This window comes from Strix aluco, chromosome Z (genome assembly GCF_031877795.1).
Source record: "Strix aluco isolate bStrAlu1 chromosome Z, bStrAlu1.hap1, whole genome shotgun sequence".
Taxonomy (NCBI): domain Eukaryota; kingdom Metazoa; phylum Chordata; class Aves; order Strigiformes; family Strigidae; genus Strix; species Strix aluco.
In genome coordinates, this window is record NC_133971.1 from 61222799 (window position 1) to 61239663 (window position 16865).

Consider the following 16865-nt stretch of genomic DNA (forward strand, 5'->3'; position numbering starts at 1 on the left):
CTTGTCTTGTACAAGAAGGGAGTTGGATGCTTTTTACTTTCCAGCTAGGAATCATGGACAAGGAATACCACATCTGGTGTGATTTAGGAGTTGTCAGTTACTTGCTAAAAGGAAAGTACCACATGTGCATGGTGCTTCATGTGGCACAGGACTATTTATCACAACTTCACCCTGTGAAGAATGACAGAGATGGACTGTGTCAGCACAGCATTCAAATGCTCTCACCAGGCACAGGATGATTGCTACCAGTAGCATAATGAAAACTGTTCAAACACAGCCCTATATGTCCTGAAAATGCTCACTTCTGACCCAAACATGCAAAACTTAAGACATCTAAGAGCTAAAATGATCATACCATATGCCCTTGCTCCATGAAGGTTTCCTGCCTCCCACCATGTACATTTTCAGTAACATGTGAATGCCTGAAATAAAGCTCCAGGTACCACTGCCTTTGCCACACTGCTTAGCTTTTTTTCCCTTCTTTCCTCTACCATGTTGCCTTTACTTTTCATTCTCACAGAAACACTGGCTTTACAAAAACAAAATCTAAGAGTGGTAATAAACATGGGTTGAAAATCTAACTCCATCCGGAATTACTGCACTGAAAAAAACAGATGTGTTTGTTATAAACACATGCCTGTCCAGCTTCTACTTTGCCTGCAGTTCGCTTTTACTCTCAATAAATGATTCAAAGCAGAGCAGTCAGGAAAACAAACGAAAACTATCTTCCTCTGCAAGCCTGCTGCAGCCTCGGGTGCATTCACAACAGGTGTGAGGGGAGGTGTGGTGTGTGCTGCAGTTTTGGCTCTCTCTGAGAGTTCGGGTGTTGGCAGAGTACCTGCAGATGCATCTTGAAACTCAGGAAGGCACTATCTAGAGGAATAGAAAGCCCTGTTTTACTTAAAGTCCAGGGTCTCTCCTCATCAATCTCAGCCTGCTGTGGAGGGAGTCACTCCTGATGTACAACAGTGTAAGAGTGAGTAAACAAAAGGACTGTTTTGGTTTGCCCCCAGAACTTCACAGTGAGGACTGGGCATAAGGGCAGGCCATGGGGCTGTAGGAAGAGAGACACTATTCCCTTCCTTCTCTTGAGTGAGGGGCACTAAACTCATCTTGGAGGCATGTGAACAGCTGATACTACCAACATCATCAAAAAGCTGCTTCACACCTATGCCTCACTCTCTGCTGCTTCCTTTCATATCCTGTAACCTGTTCTCGCCTGCCGTCAGAAGAGATTTTAAGTGACCTCTTTGTAAAGACCACTTTGTAAAGATCTCACCTGTCTTTTCTGGCCTTTGCTCATTGAAGTTCAATTGGTACAAAACAAGAAGATTGAAAGATCCTCTCTAAAGTGCACTAAGACAGGTTTTCCACATCCAGAAGCCAAATGACCAGTTTTCCAGTGCATAAGCAGAGCAGGGTGAACACAACTGACTCTACTATTCTTCTCATGCACTCTGGAAGAGGGATGCCCCTACTTGTCAAATTTGCAGCACGAGAGTGTAACAGAGTGCTGTCAGCTCTCATGGCTGGGCAGTTCTGGGCAGCTCAGCAAGCTTTGAATCCAAAACTTCCATAAATCAAAAACGCAGGCCTATCATGGTTATGCCAAAGCCCCAAGCCCAGGAGATTCATTGAACCCTTACAAAGATTAACCATTAGACAGTGACAAAATCCTCACAGCACAAATTGCAATTAGTACAAGCAAATGGGACCTGTTTATCATCAAGCATCTGTTTTCAGTCTATTTTAATCACGGTACATTCAGGTTTCCAAAGAATGGAAATAGAGGGCACAGCTATGTGCTCTGAATTTAAGAACAGATGCAAACTGATGCCTGCTGGGCATGAACATGCTGGTAACCTTCTGTATTAGAGAGGGAAATGAAACCCAATACAAATGGGATTGGCAAGAAGAGAAGTGAGGTATTTCGCTGCAAATGAAACATTGTGCATTCGTTGGAAAGAGAATAGAAAAAGTCTTGGGGCTTGACTCCTTGCCTCATACCAATAGGCTTAAGCCATGATAGAACCTGGCAAACTTGACTTCTCCACTTACTCCAACAAGCATTTCCATAGGGAGGGAGCTGCCTCATGCTGGTGACAGGGTGACAGAATATGTGCCCTCATTTTAAATTGAGTACTTAACATTCTGTAAAGCCTGTCTGTGGTAGCTTGTTCCTGAAGTCATAGGCTGGACTGTAGTTTACTTCCTACCTCCCTTTTCTCAGAAAGCAGTGAGTCTGCCCTGTCAGTAAAGCCTAGACCCAATTGTACAGCCAAACCTAGCCTTGACCCTTGCAGGAAGGGAAGCTTTTATCACAGTTGAAATCCATGTAGGAAACAAACGGTCCCTCGCTGCCCCAAATGCAGTCTAAAGACCACATGCATGAGAGAAATCATCATATCCAGCAGGAGGTTGATCTGCTGGGTAATTATCTTATGTTTTGCAGGGGCAGGCATTACATTTTGAAGAGACTGATGGGAAGGTAGAAGTACTTCAGGCAGCCATGATAAGAGAAATCTACTTGCACTCCTGAGAATAACCATCTTGCAGAAGCCCCCATCTTGCAGAAGCCCCCATCAGTAAAGATTGTTTGGCAATAGGCACAAGCAATGGGAAGAAAAGTAAAGACATCCTGATGGGAAACCACAGAAGGCATGGGGCTTGAGTGTCTCCTATGTGTTGAGGTGTTCCAGTAATGCCTGTGGTGAACAGAAGTGGTCTAGCTATTTCACCAGTATTGTGGGCAGCAGTATAAACAATGCTTTTCTGTGGTGCTGCATTTCACAGCTAGCCTGACCACTTGTAGAAGCCTTTCCCCTCACTCAAGCCTTCCTAACACCTCTCTGGTTTGGAGTTCAATGGGTTGAGCTGAAATGTCAGCCTTTCCCTGAGCAGAGATGCTAATAGTCTCTTTCTTCTGCCACGAATCCACTGATTTACCTGAAAACTACCCCTGCAAAAGGAGGGTTTTGACTAGTTTTTCAGTCAGCTCTTGCAATTGGAGGAACGGGAGAGATGACAAAAGAGAGGAGTCAGGGAAGCGTGACTGGCAGTTGGGGCGAGCACTGAGCTTGATCTTGGATGACACTTGACCAAGATCTTGGATGGCTTTAGATGAGTGTGAAGATATGGATGGACAAAGATGCAAAGCTATTGAGCTTAGGTTGAATTTCAAGGCACTAGGCAGGTGTAATGGGATAACACCAGATATTGGAGAGAACAGCTTTCACACCATCTGAACACCTGGCCTGTCCACATACAAGCAGTGCTTGTGAGAGGCCCGGTCTACTTCAGCAACACATTGACACCTTTATCTGAAGGGCTTTTACACCTCTTTTCCTCTTCTCTCTTTGCTAGATTACCTGGAGACCTAAAGATATGGTTAGCAGAGGAGGCTACTAACAGGGATGGAAGGGAGCAATAAGCCATCCTTGCAAACATCAGGGCGTAATTGGGGCTGACCATGCAGCAGGGCCATCCCAGAGAGGACTAGAAGATGGGAAGGGTGACCAGGCATGCAGAGATATAACTGACTTAATTTGGGGACAGTGCAGCCTAAAACTTGTTCTTCATTCTAATGACTGTGCCAATAGCCCTGTGTTCTCATTGGCCTTGGAAAACAGTGACAGAAAGCTCTTTGTAAATGCCTTAGCAATGGAGAGAAAACCCCCAAAACTGTAACTCATTTAAAATCACAGGAAAAAAAATTTAATTCTGCATACTGGAAATATGAAAGTAGCTGAAGTCATTACAGCAGCTTCATAACATATTGTGAATGGCATTTTTTTGTTTGTTTCTCCCTTCTGAATTTATGTCAGCTCACTGAACAAAATTTTGTCACTTGCATCAATTTTTGCCCTTGTAGGCCCTATGGACTTGGTCCTGATTTAGAACAGTGAGGAGACCTTGGCTACAACTATGGGATGGCATGGGATGATGGCTGCAGCTGGTGGCACACAATTCCCTTCACATTTCTGTAGGCTTAGTCAGCACAATGTCAGGAGTTACCCCATGACAGTGATTAATACGTGTGGGCTGGTGTAGAGAATGCCAAGCAAGAGAAGTAATGTCCTCTTACAGAAAAATACTTTCTCCCTGTTATAAGTTGAAGGATGTTAAGAATAACATATGAAAATATCCTTAATGACACTCTAGTCTGACCAGTCTAACTGTTCATGAAGCAGTTTCATCCTTCAAAATCTTACTTAAACCAGCAACAAAAGTCCCTGTGCAGTTCACACTAACTGCCCTATGAGCACAATGGGGCTTTACACATGCAAGGACCCACTCCTACAGGCAGCCCACAACACAACTGTGAATGAATAATGGTAGACAGGGAACATAAAGGGAGGGAGAAGTGTTTCCCTCCCTGAGCTACAATCCATGACTCTGTAAAAAGTTCCACAACACGTCCCATTTTATTTCACCAAATACAACCTGCTATTTTATGAGCTGTTAAATTCAATAGCTTGCTTTCTTTTCTGTTGAGCTCACATTGCCTACTGGTCCCTGACTATCTGCTATTTGGACAACTTCTGGATGTCCGTGTGTCACAATTTTTGTGACATTTTGTGCTCTTTCCTGTTAAGGATTCAGGGTGATAACTAAAGATGTGTTGCACCCTTCAGCTGAGTAAGCTTATTCAAAGAAATTACTGTATCTAAGCAGGAAATCAGCTGCCGGCTTGCAAGCAGTTAGCTGGTCATCTCAGTCACATCGTTCTCCTGGCTCTTCCCAAACATACTTCCTCCTCTGTTCTTTGTCTGATCCTTTGGAAACTGTCACATCCATGTTATGTCTAGGTGGACCATACCTACCTAGTGCAAGAGCAGAAAGAGAGCTGCAGCCAGAACAGAAATACCGTGTAAACTATGGTTTCTTACAACCTTTCAAAGTTCTTCTTCCTCATGTAAGTGAAAACTTCATGTGAAAACACTGCAGGGCAGGCAAAAATCTTCCTTTTTTGAATTCTTCATCTACAAAACTGTTAAGAGTTGTGGCAAATACTTTGGTCTGAAGTAACATAATTATAATGTGTAATTATTTCAGAGCTGAATTATATTGTAGAGAAATTATGTTCATCTTATACATGTGTTTAGATCACTCCATTTCATATTTTCTGTCACCTCCTGTTTGTCCCATTCACAAAAGAAACAGTCAGATGCGATAGTACTGACTTAAAAAATACAGTAATTTGATTTAAGGACAAAGTAGGAAAAGCCAAAGGCTGCTTTAATTTGATCTAAACAACAGGTGCTTCTGTAAATCTCTGCAGTTTATGCCTTTTTCCTACACCCCAGCCTATTCCTAAGCATTCACACTCTGCATGGTTAACTAAGGACCAGTTTCTTCCCTGCTGAACATCTGAATGAAACCACTGGATAAAGCTCACTTATACTTGCTAAGACCTAGTTTATAGCATTTTATCTCCATGAGCTTTTCAGAAAATTCAGATGAAGGCAAATTCTCCTTCTGTCTTCATTGCCTTTCATACCCTGCTCTTGAATTTAACCTTTTATTTTAGTTTAGCTGAATTCTGAGTGAGAGTGCCCACACCAGGATCTAATTCTGCATAATAAATGCACTTCAAAAATTAATTCAAATCTTATTTGCTGAGTGTCCCGATGTAAACAGGCTCCAGAATATCTATGAAATACAAGATAATATAATATAAACCAAAAAAAGTCCACAACAAGAAAAAGCAATTAGTGGATGCTTTTATCTTTTAAATCCATCTCCTGGAGGCAGTTGTTAAAAAAATATAAATCCCACAACCCTGAATATTTCACAGCTCTAACACACTGAAGTATTTAAAGATCAAGTTCTGCTCTTTCTGAACACCATGAGTGCCTCTCCCCTGTTCCCCCTTCTTGAGCAATAGACACACTTTGTGCTGGGACTCACCCTGCAGTGGTACTGACACTGCTGAGACTCTCCCACAGAGTGCTGGCACATGCTTTTGTCTGATCTCTGCCATTACCTCTGCCCGTCCCTCTGTCCTGGTTTAGCTAGGATAGGGTTAAGTTTCCCCAACAGTGGGGGGAAGCTCTAGCCAGGTTATTCAATACCATGCTGACGTCACCTCCTGGCGCCCAAGCGCAGGAGCACGGGTGAGCGCGTGTGTTATGCCAGCTCTCTGCTCTCACTGCTGTATCGGTACATACCTTGCTCTGTTCATTGTTATTACTGTTATTGTTATTGCTACTGTTGTTGTTTGTTGTGTTGCTGTTGCACTGTTGTATTAAACCTCTCCTTATCTCAGCCCCGGGGCTTTGTATTTCACTCCTTTTGTGGGGGAGGGGCAGCGGCCGCGTGGTCTCAGACCCCGACAGGGACTAAACCACCACAGTCCCTCACCTGGAAAAGCAGACTTTGCTCTGCCATTTTAGTGTTGTAGAGAAGAAACCTGAGGGCCATAATCCAGCACTGGCATGCATCATCACCTCAGAAGATCAGCGACATTATGCCCCTGTCTTGTCACAAATTCACTCCGGAGTTGTTCAGATTCATAAAACCCTGTGTGCATTAGGAGCTTGAAACTGCAAACGAGGTGTCCAGCCATGCCTCTATCCTTAAAAGTTGTTCCACATGATGAGAGTCATCAACCCTCTGTAGCTGCTGACTTCCTGCTGCTTTCAGATCTCGGCACCAAAATTTGTGCCAGAGTGATGTTTCTGTAGCAGCTTTGATTAACTGGAACAAAACCAATCATTTGGAATTGTCAGCTGTGATGGAATGAAATGTTTTCATAGAAGGCACTGCACAATTATTTCTTGCTAAGGCTAAAATTGTGGCAAGCCACTCCTGTGGAAGATTTTCCATCCAATTTGTATTGTGACAGACATGATTAGGATGCTGACAAAATCAAGGCATCATAGTATGTAAGAGCACAGAAAGGATAAGCTTTAACTCTTGTAATAACAAAGTGAGCGGGCAGCAGTGCTGTTAGCAATATAAATTCACTTTCTAAATTTTCCCTGTGAGCTCTGGCAACAGAACTAGCAGTCATTAGAAGACTGCAGAAAGAATTTGGTATGTCTCAGGGAGTGAGCTAGTTTGCTTTCTAATGAATGGCCATAAAAAAAACCTAGTAATGTCATAGATAGCAAGAAAAAACAGAAAACATAAATTCAATTTTAATCATTAACGATCCTGATAAGATACTTATCCCCAAACCCACTGAAATGAATAGCAGCCACCCAAGCAGCCTCAGTGGACTCTGAATAGGAATTTTAAGAAACAAAATACAATAGAGAAGAAATGTAGAATGCAGTATGATAGCTTGAAATTTCTTGCTTCTGTTTGACATATGAACAGTGACTAGCGTGTCAGAAAATCAGTCCGTTTTTCACATCTATGTCTGTTGGCATAAGAGAACATCTGCTATTAATTCTTCCTACAGACCCTACCTCAGGTAATACTTAAGAGCTCAGTATGCACAGCAGGAATTAATAATGCGTTCTCAGTTTAGATTCCCATTACTACAAAAAAGGAAGGTTAAAAAAACATTCAGAAGAAAAAATTTGGTGTCCATCAAAACCAAATGGGAGCTCAGCGCTTGAAAATATGCAATAGATGTGATATCACAAGTGCTTACATAATGCAACAATACTTTCTTTTAACTAAAAGAGCCCAGGAGTTTATCACAATGTCACATCAGATTCACTGGCATTTAGCCCTTGAAGACTATATACTTCCTTTCTAAACACAGGTGCAAACTTAGCTGGATTGACAGCCCCAGGACCTGACCCGTTCAATTTAGCTACACAACAGGAACAATGCTGTCAGAGTGAGACGCCTCTAGCTCTGATCCCCAGGACATCTGTGAAGAGGAAGTTTTGTCCTTCTGCCCTTGAGAGAGTTCAGTCAGTCTCAGTCTTATGGGGAGCAAGATTTCTTTACCCGTTTAAGATTGCCAGCACAGCTTCCAGCCTTTGTTTCCTAAAATCCTAGCTACTCTGTGTATATTGCAGACTTCATTTTAATTTGATGTAAAAAATTCCATCACATTCATCTCCTGTACACTGCAGACTACCAGAAGACAACATTCACCTAGTGGTTTTGGAGGAGACAGCTTATTTCCAAAGAGGGAGGATACTTTCTGCAGCTTACATGCTAGACTGAGTATCAGACCATACCTCAATATCAGTACTACCAGACTGTACCTCAACGCACAGGACTTTGTCAATGATTTTACAATAAATAATATAATTAGATTATATTGTTTGGAAGGCCCCTCTGGAGGACATTGAGTCCAACCCCTGGTCAAAGCGTGACTTTCAGGTTCAGTCAGCTTGCTCCAAGCCTTGTTCAGTAAAGTTTTGGGTATCTCCAAGAATGGGGATTGTACACCCTCTCTCAGCCAGTATTCTGTCCACCTAGATAGACTATTCCTGTTTGTACAAGGCTTTGTCATTCAAAGGAGACCATCCTCAATAATAAGGTCCTAACATCATTTTAACATGCTGTGGAAATCTCCAAGGATTGCACAGCTACAATAATTTTTACACTAAGCCATGCAGGTCCAGTTTCTGACTGGGAGAGTGGGAGAGGCTACATACAAATGTATGGAAAGGAAAGGAAAAAAAAAAGCATTGGCCAAGCATTGTGAATAGCATTGCCCAGCAGCTCACCTGCTTGGTATTACTTGGTTGCTTTTCTTGTCTGAATTTTCCCCTGAAAACTCAAACGTTGTAGCCTCAAACTGTTCTTCCTAGAGAGGAAGCACAGTGGCCATTAACAGAACCACTGAAAGCAGAGCTAATCACAGTCCACCTTGAAATTTGATTAAGTACTCTAACAACTTGAGGAAGAAAAGAAAAAAAGCCCAAAATAGAGTGCTGATCTAGATAAGTACAGGATTGATGATGAGGTGAACTAAAAGGAGGATATGATAGTGTATTGTATTTCACAGAGACTTAAGTCTCCAAAAAGTGCTTTGCAGCTCATCCTCTCACAAAACATATGGCTGTACATGTCTGAGGCTGTTGCTTTTTTCTGTTGCTGTTTTTGTCATCTAGGACCTGGTAAAATGTAATCCCTGTGTTCAGATCCACTCATTGACTGCTGAAGGCTTGCTATGATAAGCCAAGCACCAGCTTGAATTCCTCCCCCTGCCCCCCACCCCCCCCCCCCCCCCAGCCCCGGCCCGTGCTCAGCCTCCTATCTTTGGGAGATTTTAAAATCTTTTAAAATCACTTCCACCTGGCATACAGGCCCAGGTCCCTCAACTTCATGCTGCAATTTCACAATGAGTTTCTGTTGATCTCAAGACCCGTGTCCACATGTTTACTGACACATGGAACTGCTCACAGGATTGATACAGCTGCCTTAACATCTGGTTTGATGCACTGCCCAGGATATCAGCACTTCCAAGTAATAGTTTACAGAAGTGACCATCAGACTGCATGAACTGTAGGACTTAAATAAACCATCAGAAAACTAAAAGAGGGAATAAATACAGTATGACTCAAGCATTTGGGGCAAAGAAGTATGGCAAGAAGAAACAACCAATTATTTGCTTAAGAGTCACATATCAGTGAGACATTGGTCTGTGCTATAAATTTTCCATTGTTCACTGTGCAGCATAAAATCAGATTACAGCATCATTTATGATAACATCATTACAGTTACATTTACAGTTTATGAGCAAGATTTTAACAAATATATTAAAGTCTACTAATAAAAAGGTCCATCTTCATATATATACCAAAGATATATCTTTGCAGTAGTTTGCAACGGCTTTACACTACCTATCCATGAATGAGATGCTACAGATTATATAGCTCTGGTGGTCAGTCTTGAACCAGTGACAGACAGGGTTCACTCGCTCGGTCCCTCCCTGCCAGAGGGTGTCATTTGTCCTGCTGTCTTTGAAGTGGAAGGGTGAATGGAGGCTTTTTCCAGATCTCAGGCCAGACAGCTTAGGTAAAAACAGTTCACTGTGACATCTTCATCCTTCAGATTGCTGTTCCAGAGACCCAGAACTGTTTTCTCTGAGTCTTTTCACTGCCATCTCTTTTCCCTTCTGGTGTCCTCTCCATTTGCCATCAACTTTTCTCATCCCCCCCAGCTCATGCACTTGTCCACTTCTCCTTTAACCCACTATCGTCTCCCCAGCTACTTTCTCTGTGATGCTGGGCCAAAGTTTGTTGGTCCCAGAAGACTCATCAAGAAGAAAACATAGCACAGGAGTAGCTTTTAGGAACAGTGAGGAGCAGGTGTCATTTTTCATTTGTTCTGTGTAATGAATTTTTCTTTCCCCTCCTACACGCCATAAAGAGTCTCTCCCCTCAACACACATATCAGGAAAAGGGGCCACCAAGGACTGGAATCACAAGTGTTGAATAATGTTGTGTGCGTGCATAAAGAGAGAGAAAGAGCATATTATGCCATGCAAAGGCTCATCTTCCCCCACCAGGTGCTTCAGGGAGCACCAGAGAATCTAAGTGATAGCAGCTAAATTACCTCAAAACTGAAAGCAAGGTCTCTTCACCTGTCCTAAAACAGATCAGTGCTCCTACACAAATCTGAGGCTGGCAGCTCTTGTCTGCAGCTGGGAAAGCAACAATTCAATGAAGAGCCTTGTCTGTGCATGTCTTCCAGCCTCTTCTCTAGTCAGCTGAAGTGTCTTAAGCTTTCTTGGTGGCCAGTTTTCTGTGAACAGCAGCCAGTTCCAAAAGCCTATTCTGTTGGTAAAATGCCCTAGCACTTGCCCTTGCACATCAGGATCCTTGTATCTTTCAGGAAAAGCTACCTTTATCTAATGCTTTTAGTTAGCATTGGAATGCACACATGAGCATTACACCATCTAACTTGCAGGCTGCTCCAACCAGAGGGAGATAGGGGTGACAAACCTATCCTCTCCTTCTTCTGGAGGCCCTCAGCAGAGTTCTTGCACCTTCCACGTGCACATAAAAATACCATTTCAAGGAGTCCCCCGATTGCAAATTGACTCACTGTTTGATCTGCTGTTGACGTCTGTCTGTGTTGGTGCCAGGCTGTACTGAATTGACCCTTCAGAGGTGGCCCTTCCTGACAGTAAATGGGAGAAGAGAAGGGAGGAAGAGAAAGAGAAAAGAAAGGGAAGAAAGGGGAACATTTAGATAAACTCATTGAAGAGATCTGCAGACCACTATTTTTTAACACTTCTTACCGTAAATTCCTCCCCCCTCCAACACACACACACTCACATGCACACAAACACATCTCCCAGCAGAAATCTAGAAAAGCTGGCTGCCTGGAGTCCTGCCAAGGAGTCTCTTTGTCTGAGTGTGAGCCCACTGGAAATGCCTTATCCTGGGGTCATTAAAGAGGGTGGAGGGCATGCAGATCAGGCTGTGAAGCCTGAGTTAATCTTTCAGCAATTCATTAAGGACAGATGCGTACGATGGGACCTGAATGTTAAACATAAGCATGCCCACCCTGCTGTCCTGTTCATTGACAGACATTGGATGCAGCAGAAAAAAATAACTTGGCAGCATTTCTAATTATGGATAACTTTTCCCTCAGAAAAGTGCAGTCCAAATCCTCTTTGGCATTAAAGGCATGTATAACTCAGGTCAGCAAAAGCTGTGTTACTAACCTGACATGTGTCTCTTTAGCAAAGTGCACTTGTGGATTTGGTATGGAGGGAATAGTCCCTGCTGCAGAAAGTGCAGAGTTACAGGCATCAGACTGCTCTGATGTTCTTTGTTCCAGACCTGCTGCCCTGTAAATGAGGCACCAGAGTGGGACTGGCAGCCTCTCAGCCTGAAAGGACTTGAGTCCCCACATTTTAACATTCAAGGTCATGTTCACTACATTTCAAACCTAGTTCTCTTTTTGGTCTTACTGCCTTCTCATTTGCACAATGTCTGGGTGTCAGAGCTAGCTTCTATGACCTCCAGTTACCTGCAGTGTTGATGGAGGACCCTCAGGTATGTGCTATATTGTGAGCAACACAAGGAATCTGAAAGGTTCATGGAGCTTTCAATAAAAATAGGTTTTTTGCTGCTGCTACAGAGCAAACAATGATTCCATGAGCACCACAGGTACATGGCCTTGTAAACAGCATATTTTACCAGTGAGGAGGAAAGGAGCTTGGAATCTGTCCTTCAGTCCAAAGTCTTGGCTTAACTACTAAGACAACAGTGAGTGAGTCTAAATACCATTCTACAAATAAGCATTGTCTTTATTGAGCTCTTACTTCTCTTGAAATTATCTCCCTTCCTGACTTGTTCTCACAGAATTTGACTGGGCCATACATACTACTTAATAGTGAAGATGGATGATGAAACAGCATTCACATTAGTTATAGGATTTTTCAGAGAGGACATGCATAATTAATTCTTCATTTGAGAAAGCACTGCAATGCACACATGAGCATTACACCATCTAGAAATGCTCACTATACTAACTGAAGAGCAATTAATGCTAAGTTATTGCTGACAGATGTTTTCACCCATTCATATGAATGCAGGAGAATACCGTTGAAGTAATTTGTGTCTCATAAGTGCAAAAGCCGAGGAGGAATTTCAATTTTATTGTCTCTACCTTGCAGCAAAATCATCTAAATCAAGGTATAGGGCCATCCCTCCAAACTCTGACAAAGTTTTAAGATACTACTCTTGAGTTACTTTGAAGACTCCAGTCTCTTAGGGGCTTTTCTATGTGTATTTGTGCTTACATCTGCTTGCAACAGCTTTTCACTAAAAATCAGCAATAGCCCAAACACCTTCAGACTCTTCAAAATTGCCTAAGAGAATCAGTAAAAAAAGGTAATTTGGTCATGAGCTCCTGTTCTTTTGCTGTTTCATGTGTAACAGGAACACACTGATTCTCTTGCTGAGAGGAAAGTGAGGTGAGTGATGCACTGGCCTATTGTTTTTTTTTAAAGATCGCATTATATTCAGAACTACTCTTTATTCAGCACTATTTTCTTTCTTTCCAAAACAGCCTTCTCAAATCTAAAAAGCATCATGCTACCTACCTAGGCTTTCACTTCCTTCCTGTTTATCAAAGAAACCACTTCTAAGGCATTCTTGTTGTTTATAAAGATTTTCCTAGAACTTGCCCTTCTCTATTCCAAGTCCTTTTGATCTCCAGCCTCTATCTGTGCTGTTCCTCACTTTTGTTTGTACAAGAGCTTTGCTTTCTCTAATTGCATATTGGTTTAGTACTCATCCATCCAGGTTTTTTTCCCTCTCCTTTGCCTGCCTTGCGTTTGCTTCCTTACTAAGGTATTTTAACTGTCCAACATTTTTCAATAAGTCACTACTGCTTTTATTATGTCTTTATTTCTCAAAACGTTGCTTTACACGTCAAAACTGAAACTTCCTGAATGCAAGGCTTCTAGAAGCCTCTCTGCCCAAATGCTGGGTTAACATATTTTGCCACCCTCTTTCTGTGAGTCTCTTGAAGGATTGCATCTTCAAAGCAAGAAATAAGAAACCAAAAGTGGTTTTTTAAGGTATAAAATCATGCCCTATCTTTTCAGTGCTGCTGGAAAATTATTATTTTTAGTCAGTTGTCAACACTCCTCTTTTGAGTTTGTGAATCTTTTTTTTCCTTCTTTGGGGGAAAGTGCAAACTATTTCACAAGCACTGAAGCGTTACTACATATTAAAGCATTTTTATGTGCCTAAAAAACCACTTTCAATTAAAATTGCATTTACAGTTTTGGCAATTGTCACTATTTCTTTCCTTTCTTTTAACAGTTGTCTTATTTAGAGCTTCAGCTCCTTGGAATAAATGAAAAACAGAGAACCACAAGTCAATATAAACAATGAAACATTCAGACAAAAAAGAACAGTAGCCTTTGTGGTTGTGCATAAAAACCTGAAAACTCAATCCCTTCCTGCTCAAAAACTGAAATAGTAAAGCCCTTGAACTTACATTTATGATAGGTAATGATTTTCAAGGCAGGGTTAAGTCAAGAAGGTTAAGAGAGACCTTACTGCTGTCTTCAGCAGCCTTATGGGAAGGGAGAGCAAAGATGGAGACAGATTCTTCCCAGAGATACACAGAGAAAGGGTGAGAGGCAGCAGGCACAAGATGCAACACAGGGCACTACCATGAGATTTAGGAAAAGCTTTTTTCCCCAGAGAGGAAGGTCCCCATTGTAGCAAAGTCTCAGAGACATCACAGGTTCTCCATTCTTGGAGTTATTCAAAGTATAGTTGTTCATGGTGTGGAGCAATCTGATCTAGCAGAACTAGTGTTGAGGAGGGAGAAACAGAAGTAACCTCCAGAGGTCCTTCCAACCTGCATCATTTTATGATTTGTGTCACAGGCATCTAGTAATGCTAAATTTCAGTATTTACACACCACACATTCTCAAAAGAGAATAATCGCTGACAGACTCTGTGGCACCTTCAAGAGAGGTACTTCCCCTTGCCTCAAAAAAAAAAAGTAATTAAAAATTGGTCATCCACTACATTCTCTACTTGGTTTCATACCAAGTGCCCTGTATAATGCAACCAGAGATACGGGAATGAACAGTATGTGCAAAATGCAAGATAGAATCATAGGGGAATCAAAACAGCAAAAAAGATGCTGTATTGGCAGATATAAATGCCACGAAAAAGGACATATACAGGTACAGTAAAATCTCTTCCAGGGAATAGCTTTCTGCTCAAGAAACAAAGAAGTAGGAGTCTACCTACATACTTTGTCCATTTTTAAAAGATGGAAGCACAGTTTACACAGTGCTATGTGAGTATAAATCTGGCCTCTGAAAGTCAGTGCATTGCTGGGTACCCAGGAAATGTACATCCAGCAAGCTCCCTGAGCACTCTTTGACAAGACAGAATTCAGTGCTTCACCTTCAGCCTCCCAAATTTGCACCACGGCCAAGAGAGAGCAGCCAGGGAAATAACCTGTTGCGAGCAGCAAAGAGTTCCCTCCAGTACAGAAGTAAATCTCCCGCAGGAACAAACATCACCAGCTGATTTCTTCTTAAAACCAATTTCTGGTTTTTCTGCATATCAGATGAAAGAAAATGATTCACAACAATTGTCCCTGCATTTCCAATGAAGTGATGCACCTGTGTCTGAGGAGAGACAGGGGCTCCCAATACTCAAGGCCCATAGTGGGGGGAAGTTTCACTAAGGGGCTGGAGAAGCAGAGTCCCTCAGAGTGCTACAGCCTCACCAGCAAGAAGCCTTCAACTGCTCCAGACATCTCCAGCAACAAGGACTCATGCTGCAACCTCAGCTCTTTCTTTGAAATCATGGTAAGCAACAAGGATGAGAGCCCTCCACATGTTCTTTGGGGTTTTTTAATACATGATATTCCTCTGTAGGACCAGAATATGCTCTCAAATTATAAAGCACAGCCCTGATGTTTCAGGAAAATAGCATCATTATCTCAATAACATCTAAACAGACCCCGATTTATCTGATGTAAATCAAAGACTTTTGACATTTGGATATCTTGGTGTGGAATGTATTCAGTTGCTTACAAGAGCTGCAGAAGGAAATCTTTCTACACCTTGCTTTTTACTTAGGATACAACAAACTCAGATTTCAGCCTGTGGTCTGCCCAATGCTGAGCAGCAGAATCCTAATTGCTGACTTCCCTTCAGCTGTGGGACAAATCTCTCAAATCTTGAAAACACTGTTCCTCCTTGAGGAAGAAGAACTCTCAGTGTTTCCCAGGAAACAGGATTCTTGTTTTCCAGCTCAATTCAGGTTTTAATCTTAACTGGTTTTCCTCTTGCAACACAAGTACTGATTTAATGTCCTCTTTTCCATTTCCTGAGCTGCCACTTTCACTCAGAGGACAAACCACATCTTCTCTTGGCAGATGTTGTCAATTTCCATCACCGTGTCCCACCTCCTTTGAAATTATTACCATTCATCATCCAGTAGCATCTAGAAACCCTGGTTATGAAGGCCCCACTGGGAGTTTTATCATGATATCAGAGAGTGAGTTCACAAAAGACTGCCTTGTTTTTCTCATTTAATGTGGTGCCTAGAAAAAAGAAATATCACCTTTTTAACCTGAGGCTGTTAGTAACAGCCATATATAAATAATAAAATCCTGGTGTATGCAGATGTCCACAAAGGGGAAGAGAAAATTGCCTAAGGACTTAGTATTTGTCTGCAGGATGAGTTTTAAAAGGTTAGTAATCTGTTTCAGGCAATATTTTAGTACTGCTACAGGTTGCCGGTTTTCACAAATAGATCAAGGCAGACAGTATATAAATAAAGCAATCTATAGCTGCTTCATCCAGACACAACCAGCTCTGAGAATTAAAGGTGTGAGATGGTTTTGTTCTGCACTAAATGAAATTCCAGCACACAACATGCCACTACCATGGACTGCACCCCTCTTCCCAATGAGCCCTGTTGATCGTGGTGGCAGACACTACCTCTGCATCCCATTAACACTGCAGGAGAAGCACTAGTCATGATGACAGCTTGATGTTGACAGACTTTTGCAAATCTCAGCTGAGGAGCTAACCGTAGCTGTAGAGAGGAAGAACTGATTCTGCTCTGCTCTACCTCATAATTCCATAAGCATACAAAAGCTTTCCGAAAGGATCTTTAAAGGTCCAAATGCCCCTCTTGACATAGTGTTTTCAAAAACTCTGAAGTAATTTAGGTGCTTCTGAAGTCACTATCAGTAAATCAGGCTTTTAGAAAAATAGTAACAATATACTGCTTTTAACAGCACTACTTTTGATACAGAAAATATCAGAACTTGAAATTTGTTTCAAGGCAAATTATGAACATCTCAAAGTATTATCAGAAATCAAAACTTCTAAAATTTGCACTGTCTGTTAAAAGAGTTTAGTCCAAGTATGCAAGTTTTCCTGCTGGTCCAGCTAAACTGTGTGGACTTCCTGCAACACCTCCTATCAGCATATATCCACT

The 16865-nt window shown here is 42.0% G+C and overlaps 1 protein-coding gene across 1 annotated transcript in view; it reads right to left on the reverse strand.

Moving 5' to 3' along the window:
- NRG1 (neuregulin 1) overlaps positions 1-11030 on the reverse strand; it is a 305415-nt gene extending 294385 nt beyond the window's left edge. Inside the window, exon 1 of the mRNA XM_074812991.1 lies at positions 10966-11030. The gene's annotated coding sequence lies outside the window, so the exon portion shown is untranslated. The remainder of the gene's footprint in view (positions 1-10965) is intronic.
- Between the last annotated feature and the right edge of the window lie 5835 nt (positions 11031-16865).